Below are 14,104 nucleotides of genomic sequence, written 5' to 3'. Positions count from 1 at the left end.
GAATGAAGCAAGCATAGGATAGCCAACAAAAACTGGAACTTTTACTGAATATCAGTGAATACAGCTGGTTCTTGGGAGTACAGAATGGCCGGTCTTAGCAAGGCATTATACAGAGTGTTGATTACAGGAGATGCAGTACAGGCGGTTTGCACAATATTCCTGACTGGTCCTGCTACATGTGACTTTCTCTCCAAGGTCTAAGGCCCTTTATCTGGCGTACCCTTGAAGCTGTCCTTATCTAGTACCTCCTCTGTTATCTTGAGTACCTCTTGCTTTATCTGATCGGCCTCTGTGGTATTCTGTGTCTTCAGGCTGTTTAGCTATGCCCTTCTGTCTTCTATGCATATGGACTCAGGAGGAAACCCTCCCTGCACTGAGTCTGGAAACTTCTACACTTCCTGAACTAGGCCCTAGCCTATTTATACTGAACTGGGGGCTCCCTCTGCTGGCTGTGATAAGGATTGCCAGTAACCGGCCTGACTGGCTTAAAGGGAACTACACATTCAAATCTAGCAGTGTCGGGTAGCCTACCCGTATGCTGCATTTATTTCATTATATTTGCAAACTAACAAAATAACTTTCTACGTCCCCAAACAACCCCTTTAACAAGAACTTTAACCAGAACGTTCTACCTTCAGCTGATATTTTCCATCCATTTAGTTAGCCATGGTATCATCACAATGGTGTCTGTAGACATTAAAGGGCTATATAAATAGAAGAGTATCACTCTTGTCAGGGATGAACAAGGATTTGCTAAGCAGAATGTTTGGGGTGACGCCCAGCTCCATTGTTCTTACACATGTTCTGAAAATGTCTTAATCATCCTAATTACAACTTAGTAAATATAATTTTCCATTGAGCAAAATTCATAAAGGAAGATTTTTTTTCTGTTTAAATATAAGGGCCCTAGAAATTCCTAAAGAATATGCAATTTTCCAATGAATACAAGATTCATGCACTGCCGCAAAATCTTCCTGAAATTAGAATTGTGATCCTGAAGTAGGTACTTGAGAAGTTTGCCAAACTGTAGACTTGGAGTAAACAGTGCGCTTCTCTCAATTTATTTATATATTTTTTTGCTTATAAAATTTAGAAAAGATTTTAATCTTATTTACCTAGCTCTTTATAGTTTTGTAACTGTGGAGTGTGTGAATTAAACTTTCCTTAGGCTACAAAAATGAAAAGAAGGCCATTTAAAAAAGGCAAAATTGTCTATTTTTAATGGTTGTTTTTTTACGGATGCCTTTCTGGAAAACGGACAATAAAATTGATCCCTTTGAATTGTATGAAGTCTGTTAAAATAGACAGAATAGGACATGTCCTAATTTTCGACGGCCACTGGCTGTTAAAAAGGTGTCAGTGTGAATAAAACCACAGACTGCAATGGTTCTGAAAACGGCAGTGTGATGGCCATAAAAAAAAAACAGCCAACACAAGGCCATGTTTAAGTATTGTGTGAATATACTCTTAGGGTCCATTCACACGTCTGCAAAATGGGTCTGCATTCGTTCCGCAATTTTGCGGAACAGGTGCGGACCCATTCATTTTCAATGGGGTCCGGAATGCGCAGTCCGCATCCGCATTTGCGGATCCGCACTTCTGGATTCGCACTTCCGCTCTGCAAAAAAATAGAACATGTCCTATTCTTGTCCACAATTGCGGACAAGAAAAGGCATTTTCTATGAGAGTGCCGGCGATGTGCGGTCCGCAAAATGCGGAACGCACATTGCCGGTGTCCATGTTTTGCAGATCCGCAAAACACATACGGACGTGTGAATGGACCCTTATACTTATTTTTTAAAGGGCATCTGTTGTACCTATGACACTGGCTGACCCGTTACATGTGCGCTTGGCAGCTGAAGGCATCTGTGTTGGTCCCATGTTCATATGTGTCCCGCATTGCTGAGAAAACTGATGTTTTAATGTATGTAAATGAGCCTCTAGGAGCAACGGGGGCGTTACCATTACACCTAGAGGCTCTGCTCTCTCTGCAACTGCTGCGTCCTCTCCACTTTGGACTCAAATTTAGCCATTTCACTAGTCTAAATACAAAACAGTCGTCGTTCATCGTTAATAGATCTGTTTGTATAATATGTAGTCATCTACTTGTTAACGATTCACTGCATGGATTGGGGGAGTGGTAATAAGTGTGTCTTTGAAATATACATGTTTTTTTTTCTATTGGCTAGCTTGAAACAGAAATACGTTACCGGATGTGGAATGGGACATACAGTGGGTGGTTATGAGGTGGTGTACACCCATCACCACGACGTCATCCATCCATTGTCACTCCTTTCATTCCACCTGAAGACCAACCTCTCGACCAAGAATCTGTCCACCATCTTTACATGTAATAACAACGAACGATTTAAAAACGATCGAGCAAAGGTGTCGAATGAGACGCTACGTCTTCGATCATTTATTGTGATCTGTGGGACATCTGCTAGTGTAATAGTACCTAGTGGGCTTTGAAGTCAGATTATTTATCTGGTGGATCTTTACCTTCCGTAGGTCAAAGCGATAATTTAATATAGGTCAATATACATAATCCATACACAAAACATTGTGAGTTATATGTACGGCGTTATCCTCTTCATGGCCAGGGGGCACTGAAACTCTGCAGACTCCACTGTACGCTTACAGCAATGTTATAATTAAGACTAATTAGAAAGACGGCCGCATTGTTCTATTTTTCAGGATAAGACTCTTGTCCCTGGTGTTTTTCGGTAAAGGTTGCAAAGAAAGGGTTAAACTCATTAAGCCGCCCAAGGCAGTCTACTGTCTGGCACAGTAAAGCCTCTTAGTGGCCACCAGTCAGAAGTGCCTTGTAGGCTCTGAATAATCCACTCCACTAACTTGTATTCATCCAAAAGCAAGTTATCTAAAGCCCTGACACCCCGGGGTGATATCGCTCCAATTATACGATGGTCCTGATTTATCAAAACTATTGATAAAAAGAATCATTCAAGAGGACCTGTCAGCAAAGACGCACATTCAGCTTGGTTATTAAGACCATTTTTAGAAAAAAGAAAAATCTTGGTATTTGTTATAACAAAACACTGTAGACACGATCCAATGTTACGTATTGATGTATGTATATATGTAAGGGAATCTGTATGCAGAACTGAGACAATGGCCACCATTTATTAATGTCAGTGGTGTAAATTGCACCAAAATGTGGGCTAATCTGACGTATCTAATCTTAGAGAAAATTTCTGCAACTAATCTGAAAAAGGCATGATTTAACTGAAAGGGGACATGGCTTAGTGGAAAAGGGGACATGAGCCATTTTGCCCCAAAATAGTGCCACAATCTTGGTGAAAAATTCTGTCTTCATAACGGATGCAGCCGGTTGCATTATCCTATTGGAAGCATTTTTGCCGAACCATGGCGGATCCAGCAAAGACGCAGATGTGAAAGTAGCCTCAGTCAACCAATAGTTGGTATAGAGTTATGGTCCCTTTAAGGACAATTTAGCAGGCGATTGCTCGTCAGTGAAGGAGACCGATGCATTTACATGCAGCGATCTCCTCCACAGCCTGGGGAGCAGTGATCACTAATGCCCTCCTCATTCCCGTACAGAATCATTGTTTGTGGGCGGCAGAGCCAGAGGGGAAAAACATTCCCTCCCGTTTCACTCATTCATCGGGAAATCAGCGGCACCTTTACACCGCCAGATAATCGCTAACGAGCATTCCTATGAGCACTTGTTAGTGATCATCTAGTCAATTCTCGGCCTGTGTAAAGCGCCCTTTAGACAAAAGTGTCTATCCCTCCACCTTATCATCCATCCCCTCATGATAAATTTACCCCCATGTCTTTTCCACATAAATACATGCCACTTTTCACTACCACCTGAAAACGAATGGCCATTTTTTGGGAGTGAGCAAATCGATTCATATGAATCCATTCATTCCATCAAACGGCGGTTCTTGAGCAGAGAGGGCCCCGCTGCTCAAGAGGCTCCTCCTCTCCCTTGATTGACAGCACCAGGACACCTCGCCTGATCTTGGCAATCTCACACCTGCACCATTGCTCTGAGTAGCAGCACAAGCACAGAGGCTCCGCTGCTGCGATCGCAGATGCCCAACTGTGCATGTGCCGCTACACTTCCGGGTATCCTCTTGAGCAGCCCCCTCGCTGCTCAAGAACTTCTGTTTGATGAATGAATTGATTTGTATGAATCGATTCGCTCATCTCTAAAGACTGGACATCAGTGTTCAGATGGTAGTGAGAACTAACATCTATATATGTGGAAAAGACAAAGGGGTAGATTTATCATGAGGGAATTTTTAAACGTCAGTTTTGCTTGAGTCTGTGTTGGTGTAAAATGCGCTGAATTTATCAAACATTATGCGCTATTTGATCAATTTTGATCATTATTTAAAAAAACAGGACTTTGTTCTAGAGATATAATTCCAGTAAAATTACGATTTTTAAAAGTCGCAATTAATAAATTCTTGCATACACAGCATTAACATGGGTAACCACGTTCACTTTCCCATCCACTTTTTAAAAGAGGAGTGTACAAAAAGAAAGAAAAAAAATACACAAAAAGTTGCAAATTTGTGTGTAAAAATGGACTAACTGGCAGCACATTTCTCATGCAGGTTTTTCCATATATTATTTGTATGTTTTTAGTTTATTTTTGATGGGGGCTTTAAATATCAGCATTTATTGGAGAGGAACTATGTACAGTAGACTGTATACTAGCGTACATTTGGCCTAGACTAAATGCAGACAAATGTTTTAAGTTGTGCACCTCTGCACGTGTTCCTCCCCATGACTTGTGCAGTTTGTGAAAGGGCACAGTTAATCTGAGGACAGAAAATCAAGTCTCGATTGCATAAGTTCAATGCTTAAGGAAGTTGACAGCTTTGACTGATTTCAAGACAATGGATTTCAAGACAATTGCAAGAAAAATAGTCAATCGTTTTCAAAAACGTTTGTGGGGAAGGTAAAATACATTCCATAGTCAGAACCTAATGCTGTATTAATGGACTATTCCCTCGTGAACCACCCCCAAAAAGACCTAAAAAAAATGGCGTGCATAAATTATAAATTAGCATATTATCCACAGTATTGGGGCTCGTTCACACGAACGCTTGAAGCCCGTGCCCGTGCTGTGGACCGCAAATTGTGGTCTGCAATGCATGGGCACCGTCCGTGGGGCAGGCGCATGGTGATCGCAGACCCATTCACTTGATCCTTACGTTCCGCAAAAAGATAGAGCAAGTTCTATCTTTTTGCGGTGCGGAAGCACGGAACGGAACCCCAGAAAGCACTCCGTAGTGCTTTTGTAGTGTTACTTTCCGTTCTTCCGTTCCGCATCTCCGGATTTGCAGACCCATTGAAATGAATGGGTCTGCATCCGTGATGCGGAATGACCACGGAACAGTGCCCAAGTATTGCGGATCCGAAAATACGGCAACGGGCAGCACACGTTCGTGCGAACGAGCCCTTAGCCAGAGGAAAATTCACACTGCAAGCTCACAAGGGCCACTGATTAGAGCCACCCCTATTACATGTAAGACACCTTACACGTGGCTGCATTTTGTATCCAGTTTGTACGGCTCCATACTGTGGTGCCCATCGCCAGATGTGGACTCATACTGTAGTGTTACATACATGTGCCTTCAATTTTTATGAAACCATGAGATAAATGTAGCTTCTTCCATCGCTATATTATTATAGACTCATTCTCCAGGGAGGCTCAATTGCATGGCACATAGAGTGTCTATGACAGACCCGAAAAACCTTCAGTTGCAGCAGCGTCTGTGCACACAGCAGTGCGGTAAACATACAAAAGTGCATACTGTACGAGCCAACGCTTCTGGATTGTTTGGGGATCTCATGGGAAAAGAAGGGAATCTATTAAAAGGGTTTTCCCAGACTTTAATACTGATGACCTATCCTCAGTACAGGTCATCAGTATCTGATCGGTGGGGGTCCGACACCGGGGACCCCTGCCAATCAGCTGTTTGAGAAGGCATCGTGGCACCTGTGAGAGCCGCAGCCTTCTCTCTGCTTACAAAGCACAGCGCCGCACATTGTATAGCCATTTGTATAACCTGATGTGAATCCCTGAAATGCGTCGTTCTTTTGCAAATAAACCAAGGAGATTTCTTCAAAATATCCAAATACGATCTACGCAATTTATTGATACAACACGAATCTCATTTGGTTCTTCCCGTGCCGAGGGATGATTTCACCTGGTACATAGTATAGCGGCTGTGCTTGGTATCACCGCTCAGCCCTATTCAATTCTATGGGCTGAGCTGCACCTGGGCCATGTGACCGATAAACATGTCGTCATTGCCCTAGGAAAAGCTAAGAGAAGGCCGCGGCGCCACTGCGAGCGCTGCTGCCTTCTCAAACTGCTGATCGGCTGGGGTCACGGTGTCAGACCGCCACCAATCAGACACAGAAACCTCTTTAGCCTATTTTTGCACATGACAGTTACAATTTCTTGCACAAACTACACAATAGTGTAAAGAAAGAGTATGGGATTTAGGCCTCCCAACCATCGACAGGTTCACTATCATTTACACAGCAAATTGATGGAAATTACTGTGCACATCTAGGTTTGCTGTTCTGGCGCATGGACAGGCAGAGAGGCACCAATGAAGCATGCACCTCTTATTGAATTCAGCACGTCTTACTCCAGCTTACTTCAGATTTAGATTAACACCGGCGTATGAAATACGGTAAATCTCCCCTACGACTCTCGAAATGTAGGAAATTATATCCAACATAGAACTTAAGCTACTTTAACATCTGCGTTTTCCGTTGCGGTTTTGAGATCAGAGAGAGGATCTCAAAACCGGAGCAAAACTGTTATGTCTCCATTCATTGTCAGCGGGGACAGAACTGAACAAAACGGAACGGATTGCACCAGAATGCATTCTGTTGCGTTCCCATGCCGGACATAAAACAGCTGCAAGCAGAGTTTTTGTGTGCACCATGAAAAACTGATCATGCCGAATCTGGCATCAAAAACCATGTACGTCAATGGTGCCGGATCCGTTTTTTTGTGCGTGCCATTTCCGACGTCCATTGACTTACAATGGTATTTAATGCCGGATAGCATGTTCATTTTCAATATAATACAATCAGATCTGGTTCTGAACGGATGCAGCAGTTGTAACATTCAAACGGATGCGTTTTCCTCCGGTTTTAAGACCCTCTGCCAGATTTCAGAACCGGAAAGGAAAACGCAGATGTGAACGTAGCCTTACCCTGCGCTAATCGATGTCGGTGCCAAAGGAGTAAGTGACTTGTGAGAGGCTGCTGACAGGTGACTCCCGGCGCCTTTAAGAAATATCGGGTTTATTTTTTAATATTTAAACTTATTGAATGACAATACCGACAATGGGTATTCTACTTGCTTAGCATGACCCTTCCAGACCCTCATTGCTCAAGGCCAGTGCTCTACCCGTTAGGCCACAAGTCCATAAAATGAAGGATTAAAGCAATGATCATGTATGGAGAAGAAGGAGGCATCCAGAGAGAACAAAGAAATACAGAGAAGGTAAAGTAAGGCTACTTTCACACTAGCGTTAATATTTTCCAGTATTGAGATCTGTCATAGGGTCTCAGTACTGGAAAAAAAACGCTTCCGTTTTGTCCCCATTCATTGTCAATGGGGACAAAACGCAACTGAACAGAACAGGATGCTCCAAAATGCATTCCGTCCTGGGATGTGGAGCAAGACGGATTCGTCATGACCCACAATGCAAGTCAATGGGAACAGATCCGTTTTATCTGACACAATCGGACACATTGACTTTCAATGGAGTTCATGACGGATCCGACTTGGCTATGTTAAAGATAATACAACCGGATCCGTTCATAACGGATGCAGACGGTTGTATTATCAGTAACGGAAGCGTTTTTGGTGAACCCTGCCGGATCCAGCAAAAAGGCTAGTGTGAAAGTAGCCTAAGGCGATGTTCACATATATGTTCTATATATGCATTAGGAAAGCGCGTACACCAAACATATCCATAGGGCTCCATTCACCTGACTGTGCACGTTTGTCATTTGCAAGGCTATTACTCGTTATACTTTTTTTTTTACCCATTTAAAAAAAAAAGGTTGACTAATTATGTCTGGCTATACAAAAGCACCCCATAAAAAATTATAAATATGGACACATTTCTTTTTTTTAACATTGAAGCCTAAGTATAGATCTGTCCACCCGTAAAGTTTTTTTTTTCCCATCTCAGAAAACAGGGGCATATCACTAGGATATGCCCCATTGTCTGATAGGTGTGGGTCCCACCTCTGGAGCCCCGAAAGTTATGGAGGGCTCATTGCTCCTGCTCAGCCACCCTCCACTCATTTCTATGGGGCAGTCGAAAATAGCCGAGCACTGGCTGAGCTATTTCCGTCGGCCCCATAGAAATGAATGGGAGCGGTGGCCGCACAAGAGCGGTGCAGTCCCAATCACTACTACAGGGAGAGCACTTGGTGTTGGCCGGACTCCGGTAAAACCCGGGGTCCTCCGGCCACCACCTTCCCTGCTCCGTTCTCGAGGACCTGCACCTATCAGACAATGGGGGCATATCCTAGCGATATGCCCCCATTGTCTCAGATGGGAATACCCTTTTAAATTACCCTTACCTGAATTTGGTTAAGGATTCCAATTTCTCACTATTTAACAGGTGAGCAAATCTCTTGCCATCCTGCAATTCAAATCACAACCACTGGGTGGCCTACCAGGACACATACAGAATAAGCATCTCATGATAGAATATCACAAAACTACATATATACAGTCCTTTTTGCCTCTCATCTGAGCACATGTTGAGCCAAGAGGAAAGGTATGGAGGGACAGTGGAACTAGTAACAACCTTCTGCCATAGGTAAATGCCAGGACATCTTCCAACGGAAGACTTAAACGCTATGTGAACAAAGTCTTACTGTTCTGTAGTAAAGGACAAGTATTTAAAGCAGTATGGGTGCTATTAAGGACCCAAAATTTCAAGAAGACAGCAAAAGACAGTAGATTGCACATGCTTTTTTTGCTATTTTCTACTGATAGGCAGCATTGCATGATCAGTAATGAACTGTTTAATAAAATCAAATGACACTTACTGTATCATGATAATCCTACATGAGCACTGGAGATGTTCATGGGTTCAGTGCAGAAGCTTCAAATCTGTCCTGTTCAGGGGCTCGGGGCTGTATCCCCTTCTCTAAGAAAGAGAGCAGGAAGAAAAAGACTCATTGACTGTCTTCTATAGAGAACTAGATACAACTTTATGTGAGCACTTGCCAACTTCCTGAAAGATTTAAGTCAAACGAATGTATTTATAAGGTATGAAAATATTTGCACAACACCTCAACAGAGCTGAACATACTGTATGTTGCACAATTTGCAGCAGAATACTAGCACGTCTCCGTCTTAATGTTACTAGGGGTAGGACGAAGAGCGTGACAGTGCAACTTCCTAAAATATAATGAAAAAAACACTGCAGAGAAGAAAGAGTTATTGGCGGCCCTGATACTATTATCAAGTACCTGGTTACATTCTAGTTTATCTTACTGCACAATGTTTGTTGGAATTTGATGCTGCTATGTCGGCTATTACACACTAGCGTCCGAGCAGCGGTAACTGCACCACATTACCCACCGCTAATTGCCAATCTGTACCTGTACATGCTTTGGTTTTCACAGGCCGGCCACACGTGTAATAATAACACCCTATGGGACTAGTAATGTAGAATGAATGCGGTTTCTCATTTTATAAATGACCCTTTTATTTTGATATTACAGTGCAATGGCTTAAGAAATGTGGTCTAGGTTTAATCAGTAGGTCTAATTTAAAAGAGTTTGTCCCACCAAATATATTCTGCAGTTTTCAAACCAGCACCTGGATCTGAATACTTTTGTAGCTGCATGTAATAAAAAATTTAGTATAGTCACTGAGTGATTCAACAAAATGTATCTGTATAGCGCCACCTGCTGTTTTTTTTTTCTTATTTCTCTGTCCACCTCGCTAAAGTGGAAGCACATGCTCACCAGCCACTTCCATCCTTGCTTCCTGAGCTGTGATAAGGAGAGAGCTGCAGCATAAAGGAGACGCCCCCTGAGCAGTAGCGGTCGGGACATGGCCCCTGAGAAAGGACAACTCCCCCTGAGCTGCCAGCTTGAAATAAATCTAGCAGGGGTGTAGGAGCAATGAATGGGGAGATCTCTGACTCATCTTGGGCAGTATGCAAACACACACATGGAAATCAGTAAGTGTCCGGAAAAATCTTCTTATCTGTACAGTGATTTGTATTCTGGGAAGTGGAGGGTGACACAGTGCTAATACACAGAAGGTCTAGGAAATATTCCAGAAAAGATGAGAAAACAGTTGTGGGAATTGAATGGGTTACAAGACATTTTTAAGGCCTCGAGACTCAACCAGACTACAGTGATAGTGACTAACTTCAAATGGCGGTCGGATCTTCCCTGGAGTGGTCGGACTGTTAAATTCACCCTAAAGCCTGTATTACACTGGCAGATTTTCTGCCAAATGATCGCTAATGAGTGTTCGAGGTAAGACTCGTTAACGATGATCTGGCAGTGTAATACTGCCGCCGATTACCCAATGAACCAGCATAGGGCAACCGTGATCTTTTAGCATGCCGAAAGATCACGATTTGCCGGCAGCAGATTGCGCTGTCTAATCACGATCTGCTGCTGGAAAATAACTAGACAACAAGGGGACGAGCAATGGCATAACGATCGCTCCTCCCCATGCTGCGGAGGAGATTGCAGCATGTAATAGCGGTCTCCTCCGCTAGCGAGCAGGCGATTGCTGGGAAGGAACGATTCCTTCCCAGCAATCGCCTGCAGGATCGGGCTGTGTGATAAAGCCTTTAGGCACAACAATAGAGCATGACAGAATTTATAGAACAAGATATTAAAGATATAACATGTCTCTAACCTCACCTACAGGCAGTGTTCATGACTGTATTATAAGGAATGAGCTGGGAAAAATATTCATGGGACACCAAAAAAAACTTTATATTCCTCAATCTGAACAGACAAATCAACCAGTGGAACCTTTTGGACAAAAGGGTCCTATTTGGAGGAACTTATTGAAGGCTTTATGCCACTTTTATTGAGCAGAAAGTCACAAATTATGTTGCATGCTATATTTGTGACTTTTCACACCTTGCACCACTTTTCAAAAGTGACAAAAAAAGTGACCACATTTAGGTGGAAGGGGCAGGACCTCCACAGAACAACACATGTATTATTCCTTTGGTCAGAAACCTTTGCAATTTACAGCATAAATCCGCAGCAAGACATATTCCACCAGAGTGCGAATTAAGGAGACTCTCTACTTCAAGTAAAAATAAAGATCACATTAACCGGGGAGTGAACAGTACACTTGCATGGTGACCTCCTTTTCATGTTTTCAGCTGCAGACCCACTGCTTCCAAGGCTTCTCTTCTGCTATCCAAGATGGCCGCACCGATTCTCAGACTACCTGATGCACTCTGTAACATTTCGTAGTCTAAGACACTTCCTGCTGCTCTCAGATTGGCCAAAACGCCTCACGTCCAAGAGCAAGGCGGAACAAGCATGAAGTGTCTTGGAATACTGATGCACGGTATACATGAGTCTGAAAAGCGGTGTGGCCATCTTGGATAACAGAAGAGGAACCTGAGAACCAGCAAATCTGCACCTTAAATGGTGAAAAGGAGGTCACCATGTAGGTGCTCTGTTGGTTCTCTGTGTATGTGAATTGTTTTTCCTAAACCGGAGGGACACTTTTAGAATGGTGTAGGAAATGTCCACCTTAGTATATTCCCTCATTGTTATTAAGGTGAAGGAACATACTGTGATCCACCATAGGTAGTCACCATAGGTAGTGTGATGGTGTGACCAAGACTTTGCCATCTCAGGACAACATTAGCAAACCATGAATTAATATCACACAAAAACGGTACTGGCAATATGACTTTCTATTAAAAAAAAATCCACTACAGATACCTCTGTGACCTCTCCTTTTTACCCACCCGCAGTTTGAATTACATTTTTATTTTCTTTGTTTTATCTTTTTTTTTGCTCTATACAAGCTGCAACAATTCCCCCACACCCTTTGCCGGTTGATGTGTCTTTATGCCAAATGAAACATAAAAAAAAAAAAAAAAGTGTCAGTTTTACAGTTAAATTGTGAAATATCTTTGCAGCTATTGTCCTAGTTCTGCACAACAAAGAACATTTCCTGTTCCTGAGACCAAACCTAAGAATTAGCGGTGTTTCTCCAGGCCTTGAAAATCACTGATAGAAAAAACTTGCTTCTACACCCTTCAAAAATCAAAATAGGTATTAAAAGAAGAAAAAATCTTGATATAGAAGCTGAACAAAAGGTTCCGTTGCAGCGAGAGCATGACAGCAGGAGTGTGCGCTGTGATTTAGCGCTGATTTAACCGTCCAAGCGCCTATTAATAGTAATAATATTTAGTATTTATATACCGTCTCCCGTTTACTGAAGCACTTTGCAATTATGCTTCGCAGGCACTAATGTAGCTCCCTCTAGATTTATGTCAGCCTATGTCTGCGGCTCTGGGCTGAATGGCAAATACTTATGTATGTAATAAACAAGGTAAGTGACCTGCCCAAATGTACAGGGAACTGTATGTCTTCATTCAGGTGAATCACAGTAGAGGCTTCTCACAGACAACACCCTCTCAGATAAAATAACAATGCAAACAGGTCAAAAGACAGAACTTATTTAAAGTGGAACGTACTATAAACGTCCGCAGCTCAGCTTACAGTATCTTCCATCTAGCTATACTACACAGATCAATTCTGAAAAACGAACATCCAGCATATCCTACTGATACAGGGGCATATGGGGCTGTAGGCCCTCCATGGTGCTTCATACAGAACCATATTACAGAATACTTTTTCTTTGAAGCAATTACCTCTGTAAGGCCTCATGCACACAAACAGTGGCGGATTATAATAGGGACGTTCGGGTCGGCAGCCCCAGGCCCGGCATCACTGGGGGACCCGAATGCCCACATACTGCGGCGGGGCACAGGAATACATAGTTCCCTGCCCCACTGCCTATCACTGCCATAGGCTTCAGGCCTAGTAGGCCTGAGGCCTATGTGTAAGTAAAAGCCCGGGGAAGGCGTGCGTGATGATGTAATCATGTGCGATGACGTCATCACGCGCCTGTGCCGGGGCGCAGGGCTTAGATGTATGTGTGCCTGCCTCACCATCACGGACACCGGTAAGTATTAACCTTTCATTATTTTAAAAAAAATTTTTTGTGTATGTGCCAACTTTGGGGGCAAAGGAGGTCATATTACTGCAGGGACAGCGGGGGCAAATAATTACATGGGCGCAAATGACTTAATGGGGGCAGTGTGGGGGCAAATTACTTAATGGGGCAGTGTGGGGGCAAATTACTTAACGGGGACAGTGTGGGGGCAAATTATTTAATGGGGAAGTGTGGGGGCAAATTACTTCATGGGTCAGTGTAAGGGCAAATTACTTCATGGGGCAGTGTGGGGGGGGAGAATTACTTTCTGGGGGCAGTGTGGGGGGAAAATTACTTTGTGGGGGCAGTGTGGGGGCAAACTACTACATGGGGGCAGTGTGGTGGAAATTACTATGTGGGGGCAATGTGTGTGAAATTACTATATGGGACAGTGTGGGGGCAGTGTGGGGGAAATTACTATATGGGGGCAGTGTGAGGGAAATTATTATATGGGGGCAGTGTGGGGGGAAATTACTATATGGAGCAGTGTGGGGGAAATTACTATATGGAGCAGTGTGGGGGAAATTACTATATGGGGCAGTGTGGGGGAAATTACTATATGGGGGCAATGTGGGGGAAATTACTATATGGGGCAGTGTGGGGGAAATGACTATATGGGGGCAGTCTGGGGGACGTTGCTATTGGGGAGGCACTGTAGGGGCCTTTCTATTACAGGACATATGAGGGAACATTATTTTTTAGGACACTATTCAGGCAATATTACCTGGAGCACAATATAGGATGTTATTATTACTGGGGGCACTCTAGGGGACATTATAGCTGCTGTAGACACTATAGGGATCTTTGGGATAGTTTATCAAACTGGTG

At 43.2% G+C, this 14,104-nt stretch overlaps 1 protein-coding gene across 1 annotated transcript in view; it reads right to left on the bottom strand.

The window, feature by feature from the left end:
* Positions 1–14,104, bottom strand: part of BAZ2B (bromodomain adjacent to zinc finger domain 2B) — a 172,780-nt gene that overhangs the window by 143,102 nt on the left and 15,574 nt on the right. The window contains 1 exon segment of the mRNA XM_044302621.1: positions 9,100–9,200. The gene's annotated coding sequence lies outside the window, so the exon portion shown is untranslated.

Source organism: Bufo gargarizans, chromosome 8 (genome assembly GCF_014858855.1).
Source record: "Bufo gargarizans isolate SCDJY-AF-19 chromosome 8, ASM1485885v1, whole genome shotgun sequence".
Taxonomy (NCBI): domain Eukaryota; kingdom Metazoa; phylum Chordata; class Amphibia; order Anura; family Bufonidae; genus Bufo; species Bufo gargarizans.
Note: the sequence above shows the minus strand (reverse complement) of the source record. Positions and strands in the feature narration are given on the sequence as shown.